This window comes from Meleagris gallopavo, chromosome 13 (genome assembly GCF_905368555.1).
Source record: "Meleagris gallopavo chromosome 13, MGAL_WU_HG_1.1, whole genome shotgun sequence".
In the NCBI taxonomy this organism is placed as follows: Eukaryota; Metazoa; Chordata; class Aves; order Galliformes; family Phasianidae; genus Meleagris; species Meleagris gallopavo.
In genome coordinates, this window is record NC_139416.1 from 15,332,552 (window position 1) to 15,344,947 (window position 12,396).

The 12,396-nt window shown below is 41.5% G+C and overlaps 1 long non-coding RNA gene across 1 annotated transcript in view; it reads right to left on the bottom strand.

The window, feature by feature from the left end:
* Positions 1-2,619: 2,619 nt before the first annotated feature.
* The window catches only part of LOC109369832 (uncharacterized), a 39,360-nt gene continuing 29,583 nt past the window's right edge, over positions 2,620-12,396 (bottom strand). Inside the window, exons 3-5 of the long non-coding RNA XR_014886099.1 lie at positions 7,207-7,293; positions 6,872-7,049; positions 2,620-5,294 (exon numbers count right to left, since the gene is read on the bottom strand). This is a non-coding gene — a long non-coding RNA (uncharacterized LOC109369832). The remainder of the gene's footprint in view (positions 5,295-6,871; positions 7,050-7,206; positions 7,294-12,396) is intronic.

Sequence of the window (12,396 nt, forward strand, 5' to 3'; positions counted from 1 at the left end):
GACACAGACTATAAACACCAATGTACAAATGCCTACTCATGCAATGTGATTGGTTGACTCTTGTAAACTTATGTGGTCCTTGCCTCACAGTGGTTCCAATGAGTCACGTCCAGTTTGCAAGTTCATTACTAATCTGCATGTACAACTCAGCTGTGTGTTGTAGTTGTGGCTAGTTACGGTTTAAGCTTTGTATGAGCAGAAATATTACTGCATCCTTAACTGCAAACATGGATGTTTTCATGATGACCATACGATTGCTCCCAACAAAATCATATTTGAGTTTTGATTTAAAAAGCTGGCTTTCCTCTTCAGTAGTTACAGTTTTTTATCCCTTACGTGAACTAAATTCCTTTACAAAGAGCATACATCTTGCACACAACTCAGTGAAGAAAGAATCTCTCCTTTTCCATTGCAAAGATTTGTGTGGATAGCCTGACTCCATTAATTTCAACTGGATTGACTCTGTGCCATCTGTTTTCCGTGCAGCTGCTATATTACGAGGAGAGAGGAAGACAAAAAGTACCCTTCTAAGCTCTATGGATGACATCTAGAAATAAGACTATAATTGGTGGAAAACCTTCTGAAGTCTGCTGTAATCATAACAGCAAAGGGATTAGAGCACGATCTAAAAGAAGAGATGCAGATTAGTTTTTTCCGAGAGGGTTTGAAACCTGCCTACATATGGGTTTCTGACCCTCATTCTTAAGAAATAAAATAAAGCAAAACTACCAGCATGAGAAGTAATTCAACTGAAATTTGAGCAAACCTGCGTTTCTCGCTGCTTTGCAGCACATAGTAGACAGGTAATAACCCATCAAACAGTGACCACAATGATTGTAACAGGAAGGTGAGATATGGGCATATGCCCACTGCATACAATCATTACAAGGACAGTACATTAATCTTAAAAGAATACCATCCTGGCTTTGAGTAATCCTAATCTCCGCTCTTATATCAGCAACCTTAATGATTCGCCTGCTCAGAAGCAAGCAGACTTAGTTCCCTGAAATCACCCACAGAAGGGAATGCAAACTCCTAATTTCAAGAGGATGAATCATTTCCAAATAGGAGCTGGGAAAACAACTCCCCTAGAGCAGCAAACATTGCACAGCTGCAGTGCAAAAGATTCATTCAACTCATTGCATGCAATATGTCACCACTGGGCAATGCACAATTTGATCTGGTTTTAATTTGTTGCTTTGCATGAAGTCCCTGCCATGATACAGCTGTTAAGCACTCTCAGCTACAACAGTAAGAGTGCCCATTTCCAGACTATCCTCTATCCTCTAAGCATCACTATTTCACAATCTAAAAAACACTGCATCTCCATCTTAAGCAGTTCCAGCCACTGCTGGTAGCTTCGGTCACATTTGTAAATGTGTTCCTGGGCTCAGAAACAATTTATTTGTTGTTGAACTTTTTGTGATAAGAGCATTGCCTTTGGAGGATTGAACAATGTTACCCACATATTTGTGACTCGGGTAACTTGTTTTTCCAGCTTTAATAAGTTATGAAGTCAAGATGGCTTTGCAATTGGATTCATGCCCTTCTGGAGCATGAGCTCCGTCATGAGCTGGAACAGAGCACTGAGGCCAGTAGGAGGCAAGAGCTTATTCCTCCACCAGAGTAATTCTCAGCAGAATGTGAACCACCACATCACAAGGACAGCTAAAAGCACAGCAACCCAGAGAGGAGTGGATGGGAAATGCAGGTTGTGGTTTGTCATCTCCCAGCATACCCAGAGCCTTGCTTGCAGGCTGCTGGCTCCCCAGGAGTGCTAAGCACCCCCTGCTTCTGCCTACGTCAAACGCTGCCCGGAAAGCAAGCTGGGACCAGCAAGTGAAACAGAGCTTGGTGTGTAGATAATACCTTAATAATTCAGAGAACAGCGATTAACTAAGGACACACCCCTCCCATCTGAGGCTTTCACGCCCGCTGCATGCAGAGACATTGTGGATGGTTTTACTGCTGTTAGGGAGCAATGATTACAACCTTTATCCAACGCGAGTTGCGAGGAAACAATCCCTTTCTTAAGAGCAGGGTGGCCATTGTGACTTCCATCAACAGATCGATAGGGAGGTGGGAAACATCCTCCGAGAACCTGAGCATTCACAAAGACTTCTCCAAAAGGTTTTGAGTTGCAGATGTACATCTGTGCTTATTGTCTCTCCAGCTCTGTGGTCAATAAGCTGACACCGGTGCTGGTCTAACAAGCAGCCTGCTCCCCCCAGGACTGCAGGCTGTGCAGCACTGCTGGAGCTCTTTAAACAATTTTGTTTGCATTTCAGCCACCGAGACTGCTGATAAAAACCTGAAACTCTGTTCTGAAACTTCATCCCTGAGGCGCACGGAGTCCTGCGTGACCCTGTCACACTCATTCAGAGTAATGCCTCCCACCTCTCTGCCGGCTGCACTGGCAAGTGATGAGCAGAGCTGCGCACACCTCCACCAACACCACCCTGCTGCCTCCGATTTGAGGCTTTCGCAGCTTTCAGCACCTTTATCTCAACTTTCCTCAGCAGCGGTGAAGTTCTTTCGGCTGAACTGAGGAACACCGGGAATTAAAGCAGATTGTAGCAGAGCAAAGACCCCAAGATCCTGAGCCTCCAGCTTGCCCCATGCCCAACAAATCCCCAGCACAGCCACAAACCAGCTCACCTGGGCAGAGGCCCACCTGGTTGCAGGGGGACAGCATGTCTGATTTTCTGTGTTCGTTTGTGCAGCCTTTTTATATTTACTCCTCTTCTACTGAAAGCAATGCATTCGGGACTTCAGATCAGACAACTTAAAATGCTCACGATGTAGATATTTACATGTTGTACACGGCAGAGTAATATTGTATTTACTTCAAACATTAAAAATCCAGAATGTTTCAGATGCTTAAATGTATGCCTTTAAGCTAACACTATAAACACCTTGTAAAAGCAAAATTCCCAAGTGTTAGCAAATAAACAAGCTGCAGAGAGAAAACAAAGAAAACACAAAAAAGAATCATTGCAAGATAACAGCAAATGAATAAAACACAGCCACAGGAATGCAGTTGCCTCATTTAATGGATCATGTCTTCCTATCCCACTTAACCACAGTGAACCATGCACCGTTCTTAATTACACCGGTATAAATCCAGAGAAACTCTATCTAAAGCCCGGGTTATTCTGAGCTCACAAACCACGCTCGGATACAGCACAACTGATCTTCCCATCCACCTCCTCCTTTTTCTGCTTCCTTATAGCACAGATATCAGTAACTTAGGCTCAAGCTTTCAAAAACCCATGGGACCACTTTACTCCAGAAGGAACAGAGGAAGTTGCAGGGAAGGAGGTGCTCCCAGTAAATCAGGGGCCAAGGCACAGCTGGGAACACAGCTGGGGATACGGCACAGCCCACAGCAGTCACACACCTCAGAGCCTTTTCCTAAGTGTAAGACTGACTTCAGCCCAAACAGCATTGAAACTTAGCTGAGGGAATGCAGATAGGTTTATGAACCTCTTTCATGTTCTGTGCTGGCTCCTTCACAAGCTTTTGCTCCATCCATTGAGGATGTTTTGGTGTCCACAGTGCTCTGTGAGCAGACAGATACCCTCAGAACTGGGGCCAGTTTAGGGAGCCCTTACAGTTTAGAAGGTGAATTACTGCCATTGAATACCTACTAAAATATGTGTGTATGTATTTATATGTATTCATGAACTATATAGCTTTGTATGATAATAATCTGCATTTTCCCTAAAGCCTTGATCCAGGAGAGCTGCTAAGCAGAGAGAAATAATCCTGGAGTTTATGCTGCAAATTTACACATCTTGACTCTTCGCAAACCATTTTAAATTAGAGGAAAAATGCTTCTTGCAACACCACCACCAAAGTGTTTTCCCTGTGTTACAAGGCCCATCTGTGTCAGACATAGGGCAGCACTTCCATCTGATTTTCAGATACCTCCTGGGAGCTCCTCAGGAGAGAGGTTTCCATTTGGAGACTTCAGTCTCTGTCTGTGCAGAACTGACTTGATGCAAAATATTTACTTAATATGTACATCTTTGGAATTCCTACTGTGCATGTAAAAAAGCTTGCTTGATTATTACAGTGGCAATAAAAGCAATGAAGAGACTTTACAAGCAAAAAGAAATATGTAAAGACGGGGTGCATCTGGACTTTGAATAATGTATGAAATCCAAATTTTAAGGCTGTTTTGTAAGATAAATGCAGTCCCCAAAAGCAGCTGGAACTGTCTGATCACTATGGCTCATTGATCTTCAAGGGTTTTAGTGCAAATATTGTGGTCCGAGATACGCCTTTCTCTGTCAAACCTCCTCTGAAAGAGTCAATATTTAGAAGAATTTCAAGCTAGAGTGAGAATATCACAGGCTACTCAGGCAGCTCTAAATCCTTCTGCGCAGCTCTCAGGGAGTGAAACATGAGCAAAGTGAGAAGCCATCTTCTGGTCATGCAGCTAAGGAGCAGATCTGTGATGCTTGCCTGGTGCTGCAGGCAGAAGGATCAAGGACAGAAGTGTTTGGCTCAGCTCCAGAAGTATTCTTCAATTGGGATGTCCCACTCTTACCCACTTTGAATTCTTAATTCTGTTGGGAAAGAAGATGGATCCCTGGCAATCCTGGGCAGAGCTGCAGCTTGGGGCTCCACAAATAACCGTTGTTTTCCCTCTTTACCAGCTCTGCTCTTGTAACCACTGTGTTGAGAGATAAAACAGAGTCTCCTACAGCTGATAAATTCACACATCTCTACATCAGTGGTGAAAGGTTGTAAGAAAAATTGGATATAGCTACCAGAGAAGCTGTGGATGCTCCATCCCTGGAGGCATTCAAGGCTAGGCTGGATGGGCCCTGGGCAGCCTGATCTGGTGGGTGGCAGCCAGCCCATGGTAGGGAGTTGAAACATGATGGTCTTTTAGGTCACTTCCAACCTATGCCATTCTATGGACAAAAATTCAGTGTTCAGGGTCTTCCTTGCAGTTCCCATTGCACCCCAAACAAAGAGTACAGTCTGGGTTTGACCTCAACATTTACACAAGGCACTGGTAAAGCTTTCAACTCTGAATGCTTTCCATGTTGCTGGATGCTCTGTGCCAGCTTTTTGGATCTGTTGACTCAACAATTTACTCGTGGTGCTGCTGAGGAGTACAACAAGAGCATTTTTCTGGCACCGGTGCTGGGTTAGGCTGCCTCACTTGCATTTGCTGATATAACTCCTTAGCTGCAAACTGCATGTTTTCTAGGATTAGTCATCCATTCATATTCATTCCTTGGGCTTTCAAAGTGATATTTTAAATGTTTAGATCCACGCTGAAAAATAAAAATTAAAAAACCCAGTAATTAATGGGAAAAAATGTGTAGGATTCTTATTTGAGATGGTGAAAGAATGAAGATTATAAATTTTCTTTAAAGTCAGGTATTTAACATGAAGAAGCTTCTCAACTGGTAAATGCCAAATACAATCTCTTCATCCTCTAACCTGTGCTGCCTGCTGAATGCAAAGAACCATGTGATTGCCTCAGTAATGGGCAATCAAGCTGTAATCAGACACTAAAAACAAAACAGCTATGGACTTTATAAACAGTTAGCCATAAATATAAAAACCAGAACCCCATGGATCACCAAGGATGCAAGCAGAGTTGACATGCTGAGAGGTTTTTTCTTCTAATAAGAGAGTAAGGGGTGTGTAGTAAAGCAGGGCACATGATGGACAGGACTGTTTCACTCCAGCCATAGAGGATGGATGAAAACAGTCGTTAATTATCTCTACCCTCCCTGTCACCAGTGTGTTACCAGCTGGGAGCTGATGTTTCAGACGGCACCTGATGCCTTTTGGGCAGATACACTGATTAATCCATCAGCTCTGTGAACCTGACATCTAGTGGGCATGGGACAGCCCAAGGGACACCAAGATGCTGCTCAATGCAGTGTCAACATCTGGGGAAAAGAAGTGGACAAGTATGGAATGGTGAGATTATTTTATAAATTATTGCCTGTGTTCAGCAATTTGAAGTTCAGAAGAGGCATAAGAACCACTCATGAGTTTAAACTGTAAATCCTTTAGAAAGAAAGCCCACATCTTGAAAAACAAACAAAGACAATACCAAATCTTCCTTCATTTCATTTATAGGTTAGGATAGTTCAGCTTGTCAGTAGGACATAATTTGTGGATTCTGCTCAGAGTATGCTCAGAACTGCCACAAAACTGCCAAAAGACACCAACTTTTGTTTTATTCTGCCCTTGCTGCTCTATAACTTTAGTATGGACTAATGATAAACAACATTTAATGTAAAGTATTAAAAGCAAAGTTATTCCTGGGCTGAAACCTGGTCTTCATGATCAGGTTCTAAATCAACTATGAATTAAAACTCTGTCAAAACCTGGGATAAAATGGTTCTTCTGGTTGCCACTATTGTTACAGATTGTATAATACACCATGACTGGTTTCAGAATCGAATTTCCTGCATTGCTAACAACTGTGTTTCCCATTTGAGAATGATGCCCATTAACGGGGATACTTTTATATAACATATCAAGCAAAGATCTGAGTGTTTTGTTGTTCACAGTTTAATAGGTTTACAGATTTTGGTTCATTAGATCACTGTTGCTGATTTCCTCTGTGGTACACATCTTAGAGTCACTCTAAAGAATAGGTTCTTTGTAGCTGTGCGGTTGTGAATGCTGGCTGAATTTTATGTGCCTTACATTTACTCACACACACACACACAAGGAAATAAAAGATATAATTGGGTAGGGGTTCAAAAGAAGATGGCAGGGGAACATCAAAGTTTCTCTGTTGTGTACTGCTGCCAGTACTGTGGGAATGGTCCGTGTGGGACATGTTGCTGTTGCACTAACAGATTTAAGAGACACGTTTGCTACTCACCACTGGTTGCTCATACTTTTGCTGAAAATAGCTGAGGCCAAATCTCCTCAAAAATCCAAATGAAAAAATATGAGGAAAGATGCATTTTGATATGGAAATAATGTTTTCTTTTATAACTACTGCCATCTCCTCTTCACATCAAAGGTTACATTTTGCAAAACGGATGCGTAACATCTACCTGCAAAACATGCATATGCAGATAAGTACAAATAGATTTAATTACCCAGCTGCAAATATTCTCTATTCACAAGCCAAAATGCTGATCAAAATGCAGGTGGCCAGATTTGGCTCAGAAACCGCATATGAAAACAGCAGTCCGGAGTATTGCTGCCTACCTGGATTCTGCACTTCTCCCTCTGCTGTGGCTCAACACGCTGCGATGTGCTGCAGAAGGCAGGGCATCCAGGACAGCAAAATTAAACCTGAGCTAAGGGAAAGAGCTTTTCAGTGTGTTTGCTCTCTATGAAGCTGAGTGTATAACCTCAGTTCTGATTGGTGAGGACCGGCCAGTGAGTATCCCCCAGTATCAATGGGAAATGGTATAAATTGAATTGTAGCTTTAATTTGTGTTTTGGAGCTTTTAACTCAGATGTCTTGCACGTGAATAGCTACTACTTCCATATGGGTATCAAAGACCATACGCAGGCATTTGTTCATGCAGATGGAGAGGCAAATTAAGCTTCTATCTTTGACAACTGCCCCCTTGGTATAACAAAATTCTTCCAGATCACAGATACACACAGCTTACAACTAAGATGCCTGAGTCTTGGGTCTGTAATAAACACATTCCCTATTCCTTGACGTTTTGAGCTCAAAATTCACAAATGCCAATTATCTTTTCACAGCATAAGAAAGTGAAGCAAAATAATTGTCATGCTCTGGAAATGATGATGAGCAGCCACACATTTCACCATTATGATTCTCACCTTCCTGCTTCTTCCTGCTCTAGTCAGAAGAAAGTAAATCATGATAAGTGAAGATTTATGATGCAAATTAATCAGACTGTTTTTTCTTTTTTTTTTTTTTCATCATAAAAGGCTCATTTGCCCAAATGAAGAAAGTTTCATACAAATGCATGTGGGTTTTGTTCCTGTCTGCCTGAGCACAGATGTGTTTCCTCAGGCTCCTGGCAGCTCCTGGCTTCTGAACACCCCTTTGGCAGTTGGGAGCAGCTCCCCACAAGCAGAAGGCCTGGCCTGGGCTGGAAGCTTTGGATCAGGAGCATACCTGTAGCACAGGTGATCTGGAAGCCTGATATATTGAGAAATTTGTGTCTCTTCACATTTAACCTTGTCTGTCTTTTGTTTTATTGCACTCTCATTGTCTGCTTTTTTCCTTCTTTCAATTATCATTTAGCATAAGCTTAAAAATATCCTAAACACAAAGATTTTTCTTTCCCTCTAGGACTCCTTTCATTTCTCTCCAGCTCCTTTCCTTCTCTCTGCCTCCAGCTTCTCTTTTGCTTCGTTAGCTGCAAAATAGGAGCTTCAGAAATTGGTCTGCAGCTGAAATTCACTTCTTTCAAATATGTCTCCTTCTCTGATCTGGGGACTCTTGGATCCCCTACTTCCCTCTTGGTCCAAACCCTCTCTGGTTCCTCCAAACATTCTCTTGAGCATTTATTTCTTATGGTGAGAAAGAGAAGAAAGTCAAACAAAGGAACATGTTATTGAGCGGGTCATTCTGTTAGCAGAAACCGATAGTAAGAATAAAAATAAATCACAGAGCTCTGACACTCACTCATTTTAAAAGAACTGATGGGAGACAAGCATAAAAAACAAAAGCCCCAAAGCAGATTTGAACAAGAGGGCAAACAGCATAGATCTAAAAGCCTAATAAAGCCTCAGCCAAAACAATCTCAGAGAGGAGAGAGTTCCAGAAGAAGGGAGCATGAAGAGCGTATGCTTGACTCAGTCTGATTAGAGGAAATAAATAGGGATGCAGCCAGCCTGAGAAAGGAGAATGTTCTGAGTCAGCATATGCAGACCAACCCAGGGGCGAAGCTATGATGGAAGTACAAGACTTCCAGTGACCTTGTGTATGTCATGTGTTTAATTTTGGCATTCTTGTTTCAAAAAAGAAACTGCAAAAATAGACAGGATCCAGGGAAAGGCCAAAAAAAAAAAAAAAAAAAGAAAAGATAAAAATAGTTGAAGCTTCAATAAAAGAAGATGTTTGAGAATTCTTCATTTTTATAACAAAAAAAAACCAAGAGGAATTTACCATATTGAATAAAGGGTGCTAGCCTAGAGGCCAATCAGATTATCCTATTCAATATTTCCTGTAATAAGAAAAAGGTGATACTGAATATAATGAAAAATAATACAATATACAATGTGTAATTAGTATGTAGCATATTCTACCTGAGTTTAGGTGAAATGCATATTGGCATTATCAGCAGTTATGTGTACACATCGATTTCTCTGCCTTAAAAAGTGAGCATTAATGCAAGTTTTCAGGCTTTTTTTTCTTGTTTGCCAACATGACCTGGATCACCATTAAGATATTAATGAGTTGCTGAGTAAAACAGTGGATTTGTCCAGAGGGAATGTTGTTAAAACACAACCCCTTTGAGTGCATATGAAATACATGACCAAAAAGCGAGTTTAAAATGGGCACCTTTCCAAGAGCTGAAGTGACATTCATTGAGGCTGGAAGAAAGATTCCCATCGACTTAATGGATATTGGATGGGGCCTTCAGGAGAAAACATAACGATCACACTTAACCATCAGGGAGGTATGAGGTGTGGGCAAGCACTCTGTTCAGGTGGGCTGCCAAGTTCAGTGTGTCCCAGCACGCCCACCTCTTTGTGATCCTGCTGTGTTCAAGTCTATCAGAAGTGGTAGAGCCTCAGGACAAGCTGATGTTTCACTGTAAAAGGAAATACAAGATGGACGAGTGGTTCTGCAGGGGGCATTTTTTGTGTATGGGAACAATGGCTTGAGGTGATCCAATAATGGCTCTCTATAAAGCAAAACTGTTTGTTTGGGTTTTTTTAATCCTGTGAATGTTTTGAGCTTTCCAAACATACACTCAGAACCTCCCTAATTTCTGCCTTATATTTCTGCAAGACAGAACTGATTGATGTGAACATAAATTTACATTGATGTTAAATTGATATAAGCAGAAGGGCAGATAATTCCTAACAAATTGGATGGGAGTCGCAGAGAATGATGAGTCCAACACCAGTTCTGCTTCATGTCTCATTGTCTTCCATGGTTTACACGTGTCTCCAGACATTATAAATCATACAAATGAACAATTATAGAACATCCATATCTCTTTGTCTGTATGAAGTGTGGCACTGGGATTAGTTAACTGAATTTTTGAAGTGATTTAGTTAAAAACTATTTTTTGGTAGCACAACTTTTCATATGTGTATATGTGTATATGTGTATTTGATTTTTAAACAAAGAATCAGAAGTTATTCAATATAAAAATCACTTTAAAGGAAGTCTATGAAGAGTATAACACATGTATACAGCTGGATAAACAAACAGTGTAATAACTGTAGGAGACTCATTTGCAGCTAAAGCACCACCTAAAGATGTAATTCTCTATTCTTTTTTAAGTCAGATTGAGCTAGCCCCTAAAGTTTCTATAAAGCACAATTCATAATTCAAGGTTTTGCTGAGATGTTAAATTATACTTTCAAAATATTTAAGATTCATTTCTCACTAAGTGCCAAACTATATTTCAGGAAAAAAAAAAAAAAAAAAAAGATGTAAATTCATAGTGAGAATTTAAGTAATGTATTCCGTGAGAGAACAGCAAAGTGCTGCATTTCTTTTATAGTGACACATTAACCTCCTCATATCAGAACGCTGAAAGGAAAAAAAGTTCCTTCTATTCAAGAAGACTGAAAAATTGTACTTTTCTCCATTGCTGTTTGTTTGCATTTTTAAGATTCCTTTAAAATAAAAAAGCTTAACGTGTCCCTAGAATGGAGACTAGATAATTTCCATCCCAGGCTTCTAAAGGGAAAGGCAGAACAGACTGCAGGTCCTGCAATGTGCTGCTTGAAGTGGGATGACACAGGTGTGATTGGGAAACAGCAAAAACAGCATTACTTTGGCAAGAGCGGACATCTTGATTTAATCCATTTTATTTAACCCAACCATTGGTTGTAGAGTTGAGTTTGGCAAGGAGATTTGGGATGCCACCAGCTAGAGGGCATCAGTGTGTTTAAAAAACATGTGGTTGCCACAGTGCACCAAAAAGATTCATCACTGCTGGTAAACCCTCTGTTCAAGGTGAAAAAAAACATTCTGATGAGCGGAGAACAAAAACTGCAGCTAAGATTTCCTAAAAATAGCTCACGCCAAAATATCCTGATGTTTTATTTGACCAAATCCCAAAAGCAATAGATTAAGCAAGCAGAGGAACTGCAGTTGATCTTATTTATCTCAGCATCTATAAAGCAGGCAGGATAAATTGTTCTGGATGCTGGAGAAAGTGGGGATCTTTGAAGTCCCACTCATGTGCCTGACAAAAGGCAGTTAGTTGTGAGAGGAAGGTGGGAGACTGAAAATCACACATGCTAAATGTTGCCATTAATGATGCAGATTGGAGGAGGAGAAGGGTGTGGATTATATCCCCTACTGACACAGATTGGGAAGCATTGTGGAGCACTGAAGGAAAGATCAGGATGTTCACTTCTCCTTGCCACTCCTGGCCTTGTTTCCCTTCCCCATCTCTGGCCCCAGGAATCCCACAGCATTTGCTGTACTGTTAAAGGGAAAACAGCCCCTGAGGTGAATGCACCCCATCTTGTAGAGGGAAAGATACATTTTCACCTCTTTAGAACTGAGCAGAAAATCGGATGCAGGTTCCCAGCTTCCCAGAAATGTGATTTAGCTGCGAAGGGTGGCTGTGGTTAGTGCCTCCACTTCCCACTCTGTCTGGATCCCGACCCTGCCATCAGCAGCAGGCAGAAGTCTTTTACTCAAAGTGACAAATTAATTCTGGAAAGGGGTTATGGGCTCTGAATCCCATTTTTGCAGCGTCTCCTATCTCACGAATGTGGGTCAATGCTAAACCTAGGATATATGGAGGATTTCCGCTATACCCATCTCTTTAGTATTTCCTAAGGCAGGCTTAAGTGTTCCCTGCTTTACTCACTGCCTGCTTTGAATCTCATTCTGACGCACTTAATCCTCTCCATTCTCCCCAGAGGGAATTCAGGCATCTCACTCAGTTCTGCGCACTCCTGGAAGAAGGCCCGCCACTGCTCCGCTTGGAAATGCCAATTTCTATTTATGAGGCTGTTTTGGGTCCTACCAGCAGTAATCATCCGAGAGGGCATGTACCAACCACTTACATGATAGAGCTCAACGGTTGCCTTGGAACCTCACATTCAGCTCTTGATGCAGAAGGCTGGGACAAGTACTTTTCTCTGTCAGAAGCTTCTCATCAAGCCGTTTAACCCAAGAGAGGTTCCTCAGAGGCAGGGGAGGAATAGGAGAGATTATCTACTCTACAAACAGGTTTTGCAGTCCTGGAAAGATATGGGGTTTTGTTTATT